The following is a 21073-nucleotide window of genomic DNA, read 5'->3' as shown; positions in this document are numbered from 1 at the left end:
CTCTGGCTCCTCCCGAGAAGGAATTCTGGACAAAGCATCAGCGTTGGTGTTTTGTCTACCAGGCTTGTAGTGGACATCAAAGTTGTACTCAGCCAGCTGGGCCATCCACCTTTGTTCTACAGCTCCCAGATTAGCTGTTCCCAGATAGCGCAGCAGATTGTGGTCAGTGATGACTGTAAACTTGGCAAACATCAAGTAGTCCCTGAATTTTTCTGTTACAGCCCATTTAAGCGCAAGGAGCTCCAACTTAAATGCACTGTAATTCTTGTCATTTTTCTCAGACCCTCGCAGACCTCGACTTGCGTAAGCTATAACACGTTCAACTCCCCCCTGCTTTTGGCTAAGCACGGCCCCCAAGCCATGAAGGCTACCATCAGTGGTAAGTGTAAAGGGAAGTGCAAAGTCTGGGTATGAAAGCACAGGTGGAGACATCAAACACCGCTTCAACCCTTCAAAGGCAGCTTGACATTCTCTGCTCCAGGTGATTGGCATAGGCTCTCTCCTTTTCTTGGTTCCACCTGCCACCAAGGCATGCAGAGGCTTTGCGATGTGTGCAAACTTGGGCACAAAGCGCCTGTAATAGCTCATAAAACCAAGCACTTGTCTCACTTCTTTAATTGTACTTGGAACAGGCCATGTTTTTAGGGCCCTGACCTTGTCCTCATCAACTTGGATTCCCTCGGCTGAGATCACATGTCCCAAGAACTTTACTTCTGGTCTTAGAAGGAAACATTTGCTGGGCTTCAACTTCAACCCATGGTGTTTTAGACGGCTGAATACCAGATCTAATCTTTCACAATGAGTCTTAAAATCTCTAGAAAAAATTATGATATCATCAAGATATACTAGCAAGATATCAAAGGTAAGGTCACCTAGCACTACTCCCATAAGGCGCTGAAAGGTGGCTGGGGCATTACATAGCCCAAATGGCATCCGGCACCATTCAAAGAGGCCAAATGGGGTGGTAACAGCTGTTTTGCCTTGATCTTCCTCGCTTACTGCGACCTGGAAATAGCCAGACGTCAAGTCTAAGGTGGAAAATAATTGAGCATTACCCAACGCATCTAGCGACTCTTCCACTCGTGGAAGTGGGTATGCATCCTTGCATGTGACCTGGTTTAGCTTTCTGTAATCGCAGCAAAATCTTACAGTTCCATCTTTCTTGACAACTATCACTGCAGGAGATGCCCAGGGGCTACAGCTCTCTTTGAGTATCCCCTGGTCGACAAGGCTCTGCACGTGCCTCTTAAATTCTTGAAACACCTGGGGTGGAACTCTTCGATGTCTTTGTTTGATTGGGGGGGCATCACCTGTGGGTATACTGTGTTTTACAGCTGTGGTGTAGCCATAGTCATTATCATCTTTTGAGAAAACATCTCTGTGTTTTGCAAGTAGCGTCAGGAGCTCTTCATACTGCGCTTGAGTAAGGCCATCAGAGTTCACTTGAATGGGGACAGGTAGCTGCCCAACACCACGCTCTTGGCATTGGCTTTTATCTTGTCTGATTGCTCTAACATGTAAAGCTCCATTGTCCTCCTCCAACACCACGGTTTCCTTCGGGAACACTTCTTGTGGTTTATGCAGCGATGCCACCCTGGATCTTGGCTTTAGCTTTATAGGCCTCCCACTTGTATTCAGAACTCGTACTGGTACCTTACCCCCTGCTGCTTTAGCTAATACGTTAGCAACCATGAGCCCCTTTGGGATATCAGTCTTAGTTGAAGACTCCACCAGCACCTGACAATTCACTTTGGGTGGTACCCTGCAGCGCCCCACCAGCACCTTTTCGCTGAACGGAGGTATTGTGACTGTCTCTCTCCCTGCCACTCTGACAAAGCCAATCTTACCACCTGGGCAAGGAAACTGGGACTGTTTTTCCACTCTAGCTAATACACGTCTCACGCTGGTTTCTCCAGCGTGCTGACTGTACCGATCCATCTGCTTTACCCCTTCTCCTGTCATAAAGAGGTCTCGAAGTCCACTAATCACATTCATCCCAATTATGCCAGGGAGCCCTTTCATGTCTTTTACGTCAGGACTGGTGTCAGTCAACACAAACACACATTTCTTAGGAAGCACCCGGCTCATGCACACTATGTCTGCTTCTAAGCACCCAAGGACTGGGATGTCCAATCCATTTGCTGCTGTAAGCTTCACCCAGTTAGCTGAGGACAACTCTTTCTCTCCAAAGTGCTTCTGAAAGTGAGACTCAGTTATTGTGGTAACTTCCGAACCTGTGTCTAAGAGGTAGTTTGTCTTTATCCCAGCTATCTCCACCTCAATGGTCAAGCAGTCTCCAAAAGCATTTTCTCGCAGAGCATTAGTCAGTTCGTGTGTTAGAGATTCAGCCGTTCGGCTCCAGATCACAGAGGGGTCTGAACCATTTCGCGCACCTGAAGTGCTGTTGGTTACACCCTCGACTGTATCAATCATGTGATTTGATGCTGCAACTTTGTTCTTAACTGCTCCACTCTGTGGGCAGTGTCGGCTTATGTGCCCAGGTTCTTTGCATGAATAGCAAATGTATCTTCCGTCACTATCTTTTAGGGGTGTCCTTCCTGGTCTTTCTGGCAGAGGCTTTGCTTTTTCTTGACCATGAACAGTCTGATACAATTCTTCTTGACGGGCAGCTATCTCTTGAATAGCTTCATGAAGCTTTTCAAGTGTTAACTCAGTGGAATTATCTGTGGTTGCAGCAGCTGCAGCATTTACAACACCCCTGGAACGAGCGCCACCTCTGGTGCTACTTGGCGACTGGACTTCCTCCTCCTCCTCAGACCAGGTGATTGCATCCTGCATCAGCTCTGCAAAACTCAAACTCTTCTCCTCCTTAACCCTCTTCTTCATTTCGCGTCTCAAAAAATCATCTCTTAAACCCAGAACCAACTGTTCTTTGAGCACTGCGTCAGCATTAGGGACGCGACTGGAATCCCTCTGTACGACTCTATTCAGTTTTTCTTGTAAATCATATGCATAGGAGCGCACTGTCTCACCAGACATCTGCTTTCTGTCATAGAATTCCTTTAGTCTTGTACCAATAGGAACTTTATCTCCATAAGTTTGTAGAAGGACAGAGAATATATCTTCTATACTCGTTTCTTCACCTTTCAGCATGAACTTGACTGTAATTCTCGCTTCATCTCTTAACTGTTGCCTAACCAACTCAATACAATCCTCTTCAGGAACTTTCATGACCTTGAAAGCAGATTTCATTGCTGTAACCCACTCTTCTACACTCAAGTCACCGGCTCTTGTCGAACTCCCACCAAACTCTGGAAGCTTACGATCTCTGGGAATATATATAGCAGCTGGGGTTCGCTGGGCAGCTACTTGGTGGTCAATCACAGCTTTTGCTAGAGAGAGCGCCTCTCTTTGTTCTGTCCTGGCCTGCTGCAAAGCTCCAGACTGTTCCGCCAGCCTTCGCTGCATTTCTGCAAACTCCCTTTTTAACTCTTCTAGCTCAGACATTTTTGGACAGTCTCTAAAACTGTAATTTACTAAAAAAATTATGCCTGGTAATATCCTGTTCGTGACGCCAATTTGTAGCGGGTGGATCTCACCCCGCCTAGTAGGGGTAGAATGAAAACTAAACTTACCCTGGACGACCGCAGAGTGTACAGATCTAGGTCTTCACTCCCCAGTACAATTAGTCTCTGTACTTATAGGTATAAGTATGGTTGTACCTGATCTGCGTGAAATATGTAATTCACTAATAGATGACAGCAGGTGGGCTTCGGAAAATACACACGGTGACGACCCGAAGTTTTGTTGTTAACACCATACCAATATGTATTAATATAACCGTTAACTTCCCCCCCCTTTCTGCACACCTAGCAGGACAGGTGAGACGCCCCTACTCCAGGATAAGGCAACATACAACTTTTAACACTAAAATTATGTTTATTTAAGAAAACTGTAATGAGTTATGTTAAATAGATCAAATTAATAGCTATAATGCAACAAATTAAAACACAAATGTGACGGTTACAATTGTCATATATCTGTAACAAGCAACGTTTGCTTTATAAATTTTAATTACTCAGCTACTACTGTTAGTAATGAATACTATTCAGTTCCTTACATTTGAACATATCATCTCGTACAAAACACTCAAGTAAGCTCTTGTTACTTTTGAAAACAAAATATATCTTAATAACAAGTCTCTGAATAACTATTAGAACATTTAGAAGATGATAAACAAAATACTTTGATCACTTCCCTTTATTTGCTGACTGGAGTAGCTGGGAGGATGTCCAAATGGCAGGGAAAGGGCAGTTCAACACAGCAAACAGCTGCCCCGTTTCTTAACATGCAGTTCGAACACACGTGTGCACAAAAAAATCGTTTTTCACACAGAAAGCTGACAACAGTCAGTTCACTTGCAATGTCTCAGTCCCCCCTTTTGTCCCCACACGAGTATCCAATTGAATTAAACAGTCACAAGCACTGGCGCTCTGTCCTGCACTTCACACAGCAGTCTGGTTGTAGTTTAATAATATCCACTTAAACCAAAATGGCTCCGGTAAAGTCAAATAAACACGTCCTTACTTCGTTCCAGAAGTTGTAGCACTACCCTAAGTCCACGTTTTACACACAACACAGACGAATCCTCAAACTTTATCAGTCTATTGCGAGGTTAAACGCGTCCGCCATTACACACACTGTATCTCCGTTTTGAGTCAGTTCTCCTCTCTTGTACCTTTGCACAAGGTGACTAAACAAGCCCTAAAACCCCTCAGCCCAACAACAGGTGCAGCGACTTGACTAAACTTCCCAAAACCTTAAGATATTCACGGTTAGACTGGACTGGTTTCTTCTCTCGCACTCGCTCTGTTCACCACAACACTGCAAAAACGGGCGCTAAAACAACAAGGTAAACACACAGTGATTGGCTCTGACGTTAACCCTTGCGTGCCCTCACTACTGCATGAAAACCCATATCCTCCACACTACCAGTTACACACTCAAAAAAAGGGTTTTGAGTGCCTATTGGTTTTGCATAAAGAATATGTGCTGGTGTGACACAAATCAATTACATTTTAGATTTAAACATGACTGCATTGTGTTTATTTAACTCAAATAAATGAACCATTCATGGACTAGACTTAACTTAGTTGCTTTATTTTCTTGGAACCACTTAATGCAATGAGTTTATCAGGTGAAACCGGATATGACGCACCGGGGATTATGCAATACATCGTGAAGGCACATTGTGTTTCAGTGGCATCTCAGGTAATGTGAAGCTTTACAAAATCTTTTTCCATATGTCTAATTGCATGCTAATCATGATGTTTATCTTATTATATTGTTTAATATAGCTCTTTAGTTGAATAATATTCAAGTTTTATTGTTGTGCATGCTTTATTTGTTTAAAAATGCTAACGCTAACGGCGGACCTGCTTATAGTGATTTATTTATTAACATCTTTCCAGGGTTTCTGTGAATCATATTGAAGTCTTGAGGCAGATTTTAATGGATTGCTGTTGGCTGACTGTATATTAAGTCCGGTTGCGCTGTGTGTGATAACGTTGCACTGCCGTGGTGCTAGCTAGTGCTAAGCTAGTCAAGTTCAACAGCCAGTATTCTCAACTTGTGGCAGTAAGATTCTTTCCCGAAAGGTAAAAATGGCTTAAATTACTTCATATGGAAGTATATTAGAAGAAGGTAGAAAATAAAAAGATGTGTAATATTTGCGGTGCCAGTGCATTAAAAAACATGGACACAACCTAGCTAGCTAAGATGTGAGCAGGCAGCTCGAGCCTGAGAGGAACTTCATGCTTTATGTTTGGCGCTCACGTTCTGCACAAACTTAAAAACAAAGTGATTCTGTAACGTTAGTATCATTACAAACCTGAGTTTTGTGACTGTTATCCTCGAAAGCACGCACATGTGAACAGTATTGGATAATCAATGAATTTGTAATGTTAAAGTCTTTACTATAGAAATAATATTTTAGTTATTTACAACAAAATAATGATGTCTTGTATCTTCTGTTTACAGATGGTTGGAAATGTGCAGTTGCAGTTGGACTGACCTTTTACTGGTAATTTTTTTTTCTACATTTTATGCTAAATTGAAGAATATTGAGCTACTTTTGACTGAACACTGAGTTACGTCTAGATTAAGTGAAGAAGAAAAAATGTGGAAATTCTTACTATTTATCCTGTTTGGTTCTTTTACTTTTTTTGTTTTATGTATTTTATGTCTATTTTCTTATTTAAGCTGGTAATTTCTTTATAAATATTTGTCTTGCTGATTTTGATCCAATTTCATCTACAATTTAGGATTCCCCCAATCACGCAATACCATCAGCACTAGGAGGGTGAAGGTAAGCAGGGCTCTAGAGTGCGACCAATTTGGTCGCACATGCGACCTAATTTCTCAATGGTGCGACTAAAAAAAATCTCAGGTCGCACCGGTGCGACCAGGCTTCCGAGGGAAAAAAAAAACAACAGATACACATTAGGCCAATATCATGGTCTAAACCAATCAGAGATAGTGAAGGGCGGGACAATATTGTAGCGGTGATATGTGAGCGACATTCAGCTCAGCCAATCAGAATGCAGCACCAGGTTTATACACGTGCGTTCGGACGTTCTGCCGTAAGTTTAGTTTTGTATATGAGACTCGCCGGATGTCCCCAGAATGGAAGTTCGGGTTCTGGAGCTCGGCGGTGTAAAGTGTTGTAACGCTCACTTAAGTCCTGACTAAACAGTTAAAGTGACTCGACCCTGTCGTGTGCCTTTATTCCCACACCTCCACCACCGCACAGCAAAAGACCCGCAGCATCCCCACCGGACAGCGGCTAGGTGAGCCGACCCTCTACAGTAGCAAGGGGCTAATGCTAGCGGTAAAGTGTGGCGATAGTGAAAGTAAAAACACGACAATATTTTCGTTAAGTAAAATATAAAAATAACTAAAAGACCAAAATATATTACAATACATGTAGTCAAAATACACAGTGAGTGCACCGCAAGCGATTTTGGGAATCTGTGTAAAAGATTCAGTAAAGCCGATAATATAATGCACTGCATTTAAGATTACACTCTAACACACACACAAACATATACATATCATTTTAAATATACACACACATACATAAATAGATATACACACATACATACACATTTACTCTATTATTTTTATAATTTTTATAAGTGTGCTATAATTAGTCTGTAATACTATAATTAACTGTAAAGAAGACAGTGGCCGGCAATAGTATATTTGTGACTGGTTCTAATACATTTCGAATTGAAAGGCTGAAAAAGCCCAATGCATCTATAAAACACATTACATGCCTCGATAAATGCACTGCCCAAGTGTCCCCTCTCCCCACTGCCCTTCATTGTCAGGCAGCAGCAAACAGATCATCAGACGAGGCCATGTTGACCAGATTGTTAGTTATTTCCAAGTCAATATTGCCTGTATGGACAGTGATTAAAAAAAAAAAAAAAAAAGTGAACCTGTAAAACTGCGGTGTTAAATGCGATGCGGTCGAAAATTTGGGTGCACCTAACTTTTGTGCTGGTGCACCTAAGAAAAAAAGTTAGGTGCACCAGTGCAACCAGTGCAAAACGTTAGTCTAGAGCCCTGGTAAGCAAAGTTTCCTCTGAGTTGTTACATCAACCACTCCATCTTTTTGGGTCAATGTACGTCTGAGTTAAAATAAAGGTTGAAGTGAGATGTCAGTTATGTTAACAGTCCACAAATTTCCATTTAGGACTTAAGTTTAAGAAAGTGATTTTCCCTCTCTGTTCCATTGTAGGATGGTAATATGGCTGCAACTGAACGGGTGATTGAGGAGACTGTTCTGGGGATCTATGTGACTAGAGTTAAGGGAGCTGAAGCCATGGACCCCCCTGCCAATACTGGAGTGGTATTAGAAGGTGGTGTGGTTCTAGAAGACCTGGGCAGTGTGTTCCTTGCCTTTGCAGTCCGGGCTGATTTATGCCTTATATATTTATAACCTTATGATTTAGAACTTGAGTTACCCTCCTACATTCAGATACACTTTTAATGTACTCCAAAAACTGTTTCTGGAACTAGATGCTAACAAACTGTCTCATAAAGCTCAATTACTAAATACCAAGCTGTTCAGTGAGATGTAGTCCATACTGAGTATTACACTTGTGACATACTGTTCATCGAATTCCACTGTGGTTGCACTTTCTGAAAACTTCAATGTTGGCACTGACTTTTGTACATAATTCAGATTTATAAGTGTTTCATGCCCATGTTTTGCAGACATTTCACTTAACTGTGTGCTGCTTTGTTAAACATTTTCCATTGAAATGAATTCTGATTGCACTTATTGTATGCTGTATTGTGTTAGACATCTGATTCTTACACTGATCAGCCATAACATTAAAACCTTGTTTCTACACTTACTGTTCATTTGTGTGAAAATTATTTGGGTCAAAAATAGCTGAACTGTGGTGGATTTTGATCCATTTTGAAGCTGAAATTAACAAAAGCTATTTATATACTGCATTTATAAAGTTCTATATAACATGTAACAGCTGCAAAATTTAACAGTAAGTATTATGCAGACAAATCTTAACCTACTTCAAATTTTTGTATTTTGTATATTTTTTTAAATGAAGAATAACAATTTAAAAGTACAGTTAACTTATGTTTTAGAGAAAGAAAATGCTTTTATTTTGACAGTTTATTAATGTATTTAGATAATAAAAAAAGACAATTTAACAGATATTTTTTGCAATACCTCTGACAGTTAATTTAAAATTGGGCTTTTGCTAAGTAAAATTACATGTTTTTTTTTGTTTTATATGCAAATATTTTGTGAAAACAGTAGTAATTATCTGTACTTAAACTTTTCTTTATCATTTATAAAGATAAATATTCTGTTTTTTTAGAGGTGTATGACACTGTTCTAACAATTAATATATGTTGAAAGTAGAAGATTTCATGAAATTATAGGACAATTTCCTGTAAAATTACAGTGATCGATGTTAATTATGGTAAATATAATTACCGTTTTTTTACAGTTTATCTCTGTTTTAAATTTTACAGTTTTTTCCTGTTTTTTTACAGACATTCTCTGGCGCCCCTGCTGCCAGAAAAATACCGTTTTTTTACGCTTTTTTTTTTTACAGTGTGGGTCAGAGTAAGTGTGTGTGGAGAGTAAATGTATATATGATATATAGTGACTATAGGAAGTGATGATAATAATACTAATAATGGTTCTGCTCTTGTTTAGGCTCCCACAGAGTGTACACCTTCGAGTACAGTTTTGAGTTCTTCGGTTTAAAACATTCAGCTGTGTTCTTATAAACAAACTTTCCTTTTATAGATATATTTTAAAAACAAGGAACAAAAATCTGAATATTTAGTTTGTCAATACGGGTTTTAAACTATCCACAAACCTTTCTTTTATTTCAATATTTTAAAAATGAATTATATCTAAATTATTCAAATTAAATTATTTGAAGTGGAGCTGCAACCTCAGCATCACTGTTTCTGACCCACTGAAAACCAAACATTCCCAACATAAACACACAAATCCAACAAAGTGTTTACAATCCCAGATCTGCTCAATCCACGCATTCACAAGGGCCAAATCCACAAAATAAAAAAAAATGGAAATGGAAATGACTTGGCTCCCTGTCACTCTCACTATCCTGTTGATATTTATCCTCGCTACTCAACACTGCAGTCACCATCATCTAGTAATGTACACACCTCATTTACTGTCAGCCAAACCAGACTGGACATGGGGACCTAGGGACTGGGACATTGGGACACCCCTTCCAACATTTCAAACTGCAGTTAGAAACTAAACTACCAAAACAAAATAAAATAGAATGTTCCCCTGCCCCTGCATGGGAGCTCTGCTTATTGCTTATCTGACCCCCTGCAGTGCTCGGTCAGTCTGCTGGGGATCATCCTCACAGGAAAAGGTGATTGTGATTGTGATTGCGGAATATGATCAAAAGATGGCGCTAAAGTTATTTATACATAAACATGAGCAACGTTTAACAGTGTTACACAATGACTAACTGTACAACAAGTCTGTTTTATGCTGTAATGTATAATGTATACACACATATTAGGTGATTCATTGTTCTTCAAATAGGCTAGTGACCCTTGTTCTTAAAAAGACAAAGATACACGTTTCATTTGAGTACATGATGTAATAATGCTGTGTGTTAAGGTTTTATTTAACCTGGTTTATACCTGCCTTCATCCAGCTAAAGATGCCAATCATTTTTAAATAACCATCTGCGACCTTAACATCACAACAACACAAAAGATATTTCATTCTTATGTGCAAATATGTACAATAACAGTTGTTTAAAGTCAAAGTTGAGTTTAAAGTTACATATTGAGTGAATATGTTGAGCATTTATTACGTTCTGTATGTACTTGGCTAATACACAAGATGTTTTGTTAATAGAGATCTGTACTTTCAATCTTTTTATTGTTAAAGTATACTGTAAAACATTTCACGTTGGTTAAACCCAGAAACTTAAGTTCACCTGCTGCCTTAAAAAGCTGAGTAAACTCAACTTGAAGAAAACTGTTAACAACTCAAGAAGTTAAAAAGTTGTTTAACTAAAGATTATTGATTGTTTCAACTTGATGCACTGAGTCAAAATAACTTACTATGTTTATTTTATTCATTTTAGAAAATGAGCTATCTAGTCAAATAAAAGTACAATTCCTCACTATTTTAACACACACTTTTAAGTTAATAAAACTTTAGCTATATTCACATAACTTATTGTCTAAAGTTAACAGTGCTTATGTTCATCATTTCTAGACTTGACTAATAAATGTTTCCCAGTTTCTTTAAACTTTATAATGAATCAACTTACAACTTCTGTTTATAAATAACATTTATTTAAACAACAAATATTTCATAAGTTTTCACCTTGGCTCTTGGTACATCTTTTAAAAAGGCAATGTGTACCCAAAATAAAAACAATGCCACTTCTGAACACATTTATTGCAAACAGGTTCCATAAATGTTGTTTAGGAATAAATCTGCTCTTTGTAGTGCTGTAGTATTCTTCCTTGACCATTTCCACTTCATGAAAGGGATCTTCAGAACTCTGCAGAGAGAAAAAACAAGACTGCTGAATTGTGTTCTCAAAAATGTATGTGAATAAAATTATTATCTGGATAGGGAGATATTTAGCTCTCTTCATTCATCCCTACATAGGTCAATTAAACCCAATTACAACTTTAAAAAGAAATACAAATTCTTTAACACTCAGCAGATCAACACAGTGTAAAAACGCACAAAAATAAGTCGTTATTTACCTTTGAAACTGGATGGCTAACGAATTAGCCAGCTAGTTAACATAACCTTTACCACTATTAGCTTACCCGAGCACGCATGCAGACGTTTCTTTTAAAAGCAAACCAAAGTTTATTGTTAATGTTCCGTTATACTCATTACAGCACAAACCAACACAACCATTGTTTAAAATATCTGCCATGGACCCAAGTGGTGTAGTAGCTAACTGTTAACCTAATGTTAAGCGTTCATGGCCTCGGTAAACATATCGAAACAAGTAAATCCGTCAGTTCAGTCACATTTAATGATCGGCGTACACAATTTCACTTTTTATCACACAGATTTAAAACATTGATAAACTCACCTGCTTCCCGCCATTGATGCTTTCAGTAGTAAACGCTCCAACTTGCCAAACTCCACTCGGTGTATCAATCCGCACTCAATTTGTCTCAAACTGTAGTCCAGAGTCAGGTGTATCCCTCTGCCGCTGAAAGTAGTCCACTATCGTATAACGTGTGTTATTCTTGTTTTTATCAGTATTAATATTAATGGCTTTCCGTCTGTGAAAAATATTGGTTAGCCCCATGCTCCCATGGTTTAAACGTTTTAAAAAATATTATTGTTCTGTCTAACTCAAAAATGGTGCCCACCTATAGGAATCGCCCACTCTTTCCCCTTTTCTTTTTTTAACTGATAACTTACAGACTTAAGTTAAATGAACATTGACAACATAGAAAAACTCACAAGTAGTCAAGACAACTGATTATTTTACGTTATATTTTCTGAAAACGTATTAACCTGAGTTCAATATCCAAAACTTGTCATGACAATTGGAGTTGAAAAGAAGTAATGAGTTCACATAACTTATTGACGCTGAAATGTTTTACAGTGTAGATACGTGAAGTGATGTAGACACACATAACTCCTCAGCAATAATAATGATACACTATGTGGCCAAAATTATTTGGACACCTTACCATGAGCTTGTTGGATCTCATTTCAAAAACAAACAGTATTAAAATCAAGTGACTTCTGTGTGATCATTAGTGACTTGTGATCTGCTGAACAGGTGCACAAACATCAAATCATCTGCTTCAGAGCGACAAGGAGGGACGGGCCAACTGCATCCTGAACTTAGTGCAATTTTCCAACAGTGGAACGTTTTGTAGTGATTTTGATACTTGGGTGGCAATGTTTAACTAAAATTACTTTTATTTAGTGTTTAAAACTTCTAAATTACCTCAGTTTTGTCAATTGATTTCAGTCAATTATATCAATCACGTAAGTTTAAATCACTTGAGATGTAAAAGTAAAGTCTGAAGTTGAATATTTTTGCATTATTTACTCAGCAAATGGAGAATCATTACGTTTAGTTTTTGTGGTGTCAGGGTTCCATGGTGTAATGGTTAGCACTCTGGACTCTGAATCCAGTGATCTGAGTTCAAATCTCGGTGGGACCTTACTGCTAAATCATTGTTTACAGCGCCATCTAACAGCCAACTTGCTCTTAAATGACTAATTATTAACTTTTTGGCTTTATTTACTCAGCAAATGGCAAGTTTCATTTGGGAGCCGGTGTGAGTTCCAAGGTTTAGAAACTTTAGCAGTTTCAGGATGGTAGCGTTCAGCGCATGTGCAAGTACAGCAGAGCGCTTGTGGGGTGTAGACCACGATTACTTGTGCTAGTTGTGTCGACCAAACAGATCACCATTCAGGAAGGTATATCAGTGCCAAAATACGAGCCAGTTTGTTCAGTAAAACTTTATAAGCCAACAGCAGCGAATAAACTCAAGAGTCACCTTAGATTACATGTTAACTTCCATCTATCCATCCAGCTTACAGTAAATACCATAAACACTACATACAAAACATGTGGAGCTGTTCTTACTACAGTAAAACACACTGAACTGACTTTTAAAGTGAAGTTCAAAATGTTGTACAGAGATCGTTCCCATCTAGTGGTGCTAGATAAATTACAGCTTGTTGCTTGGGTCATTATTATTACATTGTGGTTGTTGTGTTTGTTGTTATTTTTTAACTGTTCAAGTTTTTAAATGTAAAACCATAAACAGCACCGTCTATAAATAAATGAATCTTGTGCTTCCACTTGAGATTTTCGTTTACGTGAACAATGTCTGAAATTTTAAGTTTTTATTTATTTATTTTAGTTTCAATACAACGTGACACCGGCAAGATAAAGAAAGCAAAAATAAAGTGTCCCAAGTGTTTTTGTAACATGTTGTAGACCTGCAATGGCGACTGTTTTGGTATACGGGAAAGAAAAGGCCGAATGCAGGTGAAAATGTGTTATTTGGCAACCAGCACTGTGTAAATATTAGACAGAACACATGATGGGTTATTTTAACTTGTTGGGTTGTGCAGTTTAACCATTGTGCTGGATTAAATACATTTAAGAAAATACAGCATTAAAGCATAATCTCATTAAAATACGCTACAATTTAACCCTATAATACAATACAATACAGCGACAGTAAGTCTGTGTCTGTTTCTGTTACTTATTCTGAATTGTGTTTGTTTGTAAACTGTGAATTAGTTCTTAATCTGGTCGTGATGTTAGTGAATTAAACCTACATCTCTCTGATGGTCTGATCGATGAGCTGTCTGTTCTGACATGCTGCAATTGCGTCACAGAGACAGAGTTACAGTTGTTTTATTGGACGGTACACACGGGTCACATGACTTGCTAACTTTTACAGAAGGGCAATTAAGTTTGGCAGATTGAAATAATGGCATGTTTCTGACCTGAATGAGAGCAGCATTAAAAATATCTCACACTTGTCAGAGACAACGTTTGAAGCCCAGGTCAATAGGACCTGTTAGTTAGAGAAGGATCACTTGTTTGTTAGCTTAAGTCCTAAAGTGGGTTTGGCTCATACAGGAGTTGAACCAACGACCTTGGCGTTATTAGCTCCACGCTCTAAACAACTGAGCTAACCGGCCGATGTGCAAAGACAGGGCATATACCCACATACCCGATTCTACACTGACAGCCCTTCAGTTATGGAGCTGCCACACAGAAACGATGGAGAGCTTTACTGTTGTTGAGCAGAACAGATCTTTGTGTGAGATGACTGAGGTTCATGTATTTTTCTTTTAAGAATAAATAAAAGCTGATGCTTTTAACCTCATACATTCCTAATACTTTTATTCTACACGGTCTAAATTTATTGTAGTACACAGGTCAGTTAGCAGCTTCAAAAAATGTTGTTATCACCCATATCCTTTGCTGTGTGCGAGAGGTTTTTAGCTTTTTTTTTTCCCTGAAATGAGTTTTTGCAACTTGGGATATCTAACATGTTAACTTTCATCTATTCATCCAGCTTAAATTCCATAAACACTACATAAAAACATGTGGAGTTATTGGTGTAATTATTAACCTTTGTGCTCAATTCTTTAAAAAAAAACCATGTCTTCTGTGGTTCCATGGTGTAATGGTTAGCACTCTGGACTCTGAATCCAGTGATCTGAGTTCAAATCTCGGTGGAACCTGCCTTGGTTTAGGTAAAAACACTGTTATCAATGCTGAGTAGAGAATAGTGTTCCACATATGAAATTAGAACGAACACAAAGCAGCAAGTCATTGTTTACCGCGCCATCTACCGGCCAACTGCGTCCTGACCTTAGTGCAGTTTTCCAACAGTGGAACGTTTTGTTGTGATTTTGATACTTGGGTGGCAATGTTTAACTACAATTACTTTTATTTAGTGTTTAAAACTTCTTAATTACCTCAGTTTTTTTAATTGATTTCAGTCAATTATGTCAATCACATGTAAAGTCTGAAGTTGTGTATTTTTGCTGTATTTACTTAGCAAATGGTGAATCATTACGTTTAGTATCTGTGGTATCAGGGTTCCATGGTGTAAAGGTTAGCACTCTGGACTCTGAATCCAGTGATCTGAGTTCAAATCTCGGTGGGACCTTACTGCTTTTATTTGGGGCCCGGTGTGAGGTCCAAGATTGAGAAACAGTAGCAGTTTCAGGATAGTAGCATTCAGCACATGTGCAGTACAACAGAGCATCACAATTGCTTGTGCTAGTTTAGAGTCACCTTAAATGACATGTTAATTTCCATCCATTCATCCAGCTTGAATATCATAATAGCACTAGTAGTGTTATAGTGTTCCACATGTGACTGCTCCATCCCAAAATATAATCGCTAATCATTGTTTACAGCGTCATCTAACAGCCAACTTGCTCTTAAATGACTAATTATTAACTTTTGGGCTTAAATAAGACCTCACTTTGTGGTTCCATGGTGTAATGGTTAGCACTCTGGACTTGGAATCCAGTGATCGGAGTTTAAATCAAGGTGGAACCTGATTTTATTTAGGTAAAAACACTGTTATCAATGCTGAGTAGAGAATAGTGTTCCACATATGACTGCTCTATGCCAAATTGTAACACCAAAGGGCCAATCATTGTTTACAGCGCCATCTACCTAAAGGTTTAGAAACGTTAGCAGTTTCAGGATGGTAGCGTTCAGCGCATGTGCAAGTACAACAGAGCACTTGTGGGGTGTAGACCGCGATTACTTGTGCTAGTTGTGTCAACCAAGCAGATCACCATTCAGGACGGTATATCAGTGCCAAAATACGAGCCAGTTTGTTCAGTAAAACTTTATAAGCCAACAGCAGCGAATAAACTTAAGAGTCACCTTAGATTACATGTTAACTTTCATCTATCCATCCAGCTTAAATACCATAAACACTACGTACAAAACATGTGGAGCTGTTCTTACTACAGTAAAACACACTGAACTGACTTTTAAAGTGAAGTTCAAAATGTTGTACAGAGATCGTTCCCATCTAGTGGTGCTAGATAAATTACAGCTTGTTACTTGGGTACAGATTTGTGACATTATTATTAAATTGTTGTTATTGTTGTGTTTGTTGTTATTTTTTAACTGTTCATGTTAAAAATGAATCACCTTGTGCTTCCACTTGAGATTTTTGTTTACGTGAACAATGTCTGAAATCTGACGAGCCTGATTAGTTTGTAATATTTAAGATGATGAATGAACCTAAACACTTGCTTTTAAATTTTAAGTTTTTAATTATTTATTTTAGTTTCAATACAACGTGACACCGACAAGATTAAAAAAAAGTAAAAATAAAGTGTCCCAATCTTATCAGGTGGATATTTGTGCTTGCAGGACTGTTGTTTACTGGATGTTTTCAGTTACTTATTTCCACTATTCTGTGGGACTACACATTGTTGTGTCTCATATCCGTTTGATCAACAGGCAGGTTGTGCAATAAAAGACACTCGTCTTTGGGTTGGCTCGAACCACCAACCTTTTCAGGAAAACAGCCAAACGTGCTAACCGATTGCGCCACAGAGACACACAAAAAGAGACATTTCATTGGATGGTACACACAAGTCACATGACTTGCTAACTTTTACAGCAGGGCATTTAAGTTTGGCAAATTAAAATAATCACATGTGTCTGACCTGAATGAAAGGGGCATTAAAAAGATCCCAGGTCAATAGGACCTGCTAGTTAGAGAAGGCTCACTTGTTTGTTAGTTTAAATACAATGGTGGGTGTGGCCAGCACAGGGACCGAACCTGCGACCTTGGTGTTATTAGAACCACACTCTAACCAACTGAGCTAACTGGCCTATGCACAAGGGCAGGGCATATACCCACATACCCGATTCTACACTGACAGCCCTTTAGTTAAGGACCTGCCACACAGAAACGATGGAGAGCTTTACTGTTGTTCTCAAGTTCGTCTCGGCTGTAGTAGAGGAGACTTAATGAATGAATTCAGTTTAAATATTAATTTAAAAAAACCTTTCCAGTCGTACCTCCACATTTTACATTTTACATTACATAAAATGTAATGTAAATGTAAATATTAATTTAAAAAAACCTTTCCAGTCGTACCTCCACACTAACCAAAACACTCAATCTGTAAAAGAAAGATACGTGCATGAAAGTGATGAGGTTCTAAAATTTTCTAATATTGCGCTCACTATTAAAAGTAAAAAAGTATTGGGGTGTACCAGTACTAGGGTGTGTCATGGTATGGGGTGTGTCAGTACCAGTACCAGGGTGTGTCATGGAATGGGGTGTGTCAGTACAAGTACCAGGGTGTGTCATGGTACGGGGGTGTGTCAGTACCAGGGTGTGTCATGGTATGGGGTGTGTCAGTACCAGTACCAGGGTGTGTCATGGAATGGGGTGTGTCAGTACAAGTACCAGGGTGTGTCATGGTATGGGGTGTGTCAGTACCAGTACCAGGGTGTGTCATGGTATGGGGTATGTCAGTACCAGTACCAGGGTGTGTCATGGTATGGGGTGTGTCAGTACCAGTACCAGGGTGTGTCATGGAATGGGGTGTGTCAGTACAAGTACCAGGGTGTGTCATGGTACGGGGGTGTGTCAGTACCAGGGTGTGTCATGGTATGGGGTGTGTCAGTACCAGTACCAGGGTGTGTCATGGAATGGGGTGTGTCAGTACAAGTACCAGGGTGTGTCATGGTATGGGGTGTGTCAGTACCAGTACCAGGGTGTGTCATGGTATGGGGTATGTCAGTACCAGTACCAGGGTGTGTCATGGTATGGGGTGTGTCAGTACCAGTACCAGGGTGTGTCATGGTATGGGGTGTGTCAGTACCAGTACCAGGGTGTGTCATGGTATGGGGTGTGTCAGTACCAGTACCAGGGTGTGTCATGGTATGGGGTGTGTCAGTACAAGTACCAGGGTGTGTCATGGAATGGGGGTGTGTCAGTACCAGTACCAGGGTGTGTCATGGTATGGGGTGTGTCAGTAACAGTACCAGGGTGTGTCATGGTATGGGGGTGTGTCAGTACCAGGGTGTATCATGGTATGGGGGTGTGTCAGTACCAGGGTGTATCATGGTATGGGGGTGTGTCAGTACCAGGGTGTGTCATGGTATGGGGGTGTGTCAGTACCAGGGAGTGTCATGGTATGGGGTGTGTCAGCACCAGTACCAGGGTGTGTCATGGTATGAGGTGTGTCAGTACCAGGGTGTGTCACACACACACTTATACCTAGGGTACCCCATTATCCCCAGGACATGGGGAGAACATGCAAACTTCACCCGGGAATCGAAACCAGTCGTACCTCCACACAAACCAAAACACTCAATCTGTAAAAGAAAGATACGTGCATGAAAGTGATGAGGTTCTAAAATTTTCTAATGTTGCGCTCACTATTAAAAGTTAAAAGTATTGGGGTGTACCAGTACTAGGGTGTGTCATGGTATGGGGTGTGTCAGTACCAGTACCAGGGTGTGTCATGGAATGGGGTGTGTCAGTACAAGTACCAGGGTGTGTCATGGTATGGGGTGTGTCAGTACCAGGGTGTGTCATGGTATGGGGTATGTCAGTACCAGGGTGTGTCATGGTATGGGGTGTGTCAGTACCAGTACCAGGGTGTGTCATGGTATGGGGTGTGTCAGTACCAGTACCAGGGTGTGTCATGGTATGGGGTGTGTCAGTACAAGTACAAGGGTGTGTAATGGTATGGGGGTGTGTCAGTACCAGTACCAGGGTGTGTCATGGTATGGGGTGTGTCAGTACCAGTACCAGGGTGTGTCATGGTATGGGGGTGTGTCAGTAACAGTACCAGGGTGTGTCATGGTATGAGGGTGTGTCAGTACCAGTACCAGGGTGTGTCATGGTATGGGGTGTGTCAGTACCAGTACCAGGGTGTGTCATGGTATGGGGGTGTGTCAGTACCAGTACCAGGGTGTGTCATGGTATGGGGGTTTGTCAGTAACAGTACCAGGGTGTGTCATGGTATGGGGTGTGTCAGTACCAGTACCAGGGTGTGTCATGGTATGGGGGTGTGTCAGTACCAGGGTGTATCATGGTATGGGGGTGTGTCAGTACCAGGGTGTGTCATGGTATGGGGGTGTGCCAGTCCCAGGGTGTGTCATGGTATGGTGGTGTGTCAATACGAGGGTGTGTCATGGTATGGGGGTGTGTCAATACGAGGGTGTGTCATGGTATGGGGGTGTGTCAGTACCAGGGTGTATCATGGTATGGGGGTGTGTCAGTTCCAGGGTGTGTTATGGAATGGGGGTGTGTCAGTACCAGGGTGTGTCATGGTATGGGGGTGTGTCAATACGAGGGTGTGTCATGGTATGGGTGTGTGTCAGTACCAGTACCAGGGTGTGTCATCGTATGGGGGTGTGTCAGTACCAGGGTGTGTCATGGTATGGGGGTGTGTCAATACGAGGGTGTGTCATGGTATGGGGGTGTCAGTACCAGTACCAGGGGGTGTCATGGTATGAGGTGTGTCAGTACCAGGGTGTGTCACACACACACTTATACCTAGGGTACCCCATTATCCCCAGAACATGGGGAGAACATGCAAACTTCACCCGGTAATCGAACCCAGGACCCTCCAGAAGCCGTCCCACAGTGGAAATCAAGTCAGTATATGTGCAGTCACATGAATCCAGTCATGCCCATATATGGTAAAGGTAAATTCACTCTGCTCCCTCGGAACGCTGTGACATCACAATGTGGACCTGTGCTCTTCAGCAGCAGCATTTAGATTCTCTCCTCATTTACGATGGCTGCTTCTCTGAGACAGAGGTTTCTGCGTGTGCTGTGTTGCGGGGTGCCTCCCCGGGCATCCTCCGGGGGCGACCCGGGTCACGGGGGTGGCACAGGGGCCCAGGAAGCACTCCTGATGGAGGGGTTTCTGTTTAAGAGGACCAGGAGTGTGTTTAAAACCTGGAACAGGTCTGTACACTGATGCTTATGTATCTATTAGGAATTCTATATATATATAAGGAATAATTATCAATATTATGTATACACAATGTTATATATATACAGTGTATCACGAAAGTGAGTACACCCCTCACATTTCTGCAAATATTTCATTATATCTTTTCATGGGACAACACTATAGACATGAAACTTGGATATAACTTGGAGTAGTCAGTGTACAGCTTGTATAGCAGTGTAGATTTACTGTCTTCTGAAAATAACTCAACACACAGCCATTAATGTCTAAATAGCTGGCAACATAAGTGAGTACACCCCACAGTGAACATGTCCAAATTGTGCCCAAATGTGTCGTTGTCCCTCCCTGGTGTCATGTGTCAAGGTCCCAGGTGTAAATGGGGAGCAGGGCTGTTAAATTTGGTGTTTTGGGTACAATTCTCTCATACTGGCCACTGGATATTCAACATGGCACCTCATGGCAAAGAACTCTCTGAGGATGTGAGAAATAGAATTGTTGCTCTCCACAAAGATGGCCTGGGCTATAAGAAGATTGCTAACACCCTGAAACTGAGCTACAGCATGGTGGCCAAGGTCATACAGCGGTTTTCCAGGACAGGTTCCACTCGGAACAGGCTTCGCCAGGGTCGACCAAAGAAGTTGAGTCCACGTGTTCGGCGTCATATCCAGAGGTTGGCTTTAAAAAATAGACACATGAGTGCTGCCAGCATTGCTGCAGAGGTTGAAGACGTGGGAGGTCAGCCTGTCAGTGCTCAGACCATACGCCGCACACTGCATCAACTCGGTCTGCATGGTCGTCATCCCAGAAGGAAGCTGACGCACAAGAAAGCCAGCAAACAGTTTGCTGAAGACAAGCAGTCCAAGAACATGGATTACTGGAATGCCCTGTGGTCTGACGAGACCAAGATAAACTTGTTTGGCTCAGATGGTGTCCAGCATGTGTGGCGGCGCCCTGGTGAGAAGTACCAAGACAACTGTATCTTACCTACAGTCTAGCATGGTGGTGGTAGCATCATGGTCTTGGGCTGCATGAGTGTTGCTGGCACTGGGGAGCTGCAGT

The 21073-nt window shown here is 40.7% G+C and overlaps 3 non-coding genes across 3 annotated transcripts; all 3 read left to right on the top strand.

The window, feature by feature from the left end:
* The first annotated feature begins 12651 nt into the window (after positions 1 to 12651).
* On the top strand, positions 12652 to 12723 carry trnaq-cug (transfer RNA glutamine (anticodon CUG)). Its single transcript has one exon. It is a non-coding gene; the product is annotated as a tRNA-Gln (tRNA).
* Positions 12724 to 14701: 1978 nt separating this feature from the next.
* Positions 14702 to 14773, top strand: trnaq-cug (transfer RNA glutamine (anticodon CUG)). Its single transcript has one exon. It is a non-coding gene; the product is annotated as a tRNA-Gln (tRNA).
* Positions 14774 to 15132: 359 nt separating this feature from the next.
* Positions 15133 to 15204, top strand: trnaq-cug (transfer RNA glutamine (anticodon CUG)). Its single transcript has one exon. It is a non-coding gene; the product is annotated as a tRNA-Gln (tRNA).
* The last annotated feature ends 5869 nt before the right edge of the window (positions 15205 to 21073 follow it).

Source organism: Trichomycterus rosablanca, chromosome 14 (genome assembly GCF_030014385.1).
Source record: "Trichomycterus rosablanca isolate fTriRos1 chromosome 14, fTriRos1.hap1, whole genome shotgun sequence".
NCBI lineage: Eukaryota > Metazoa > Chordata > Actinopteri > Siluriformes > Trichomycteridae > Trichomycterus > Trichomycterus rosablanca.
This window is presented reverse-complemented; position numbering and strand designations above follow the sequence as displayed.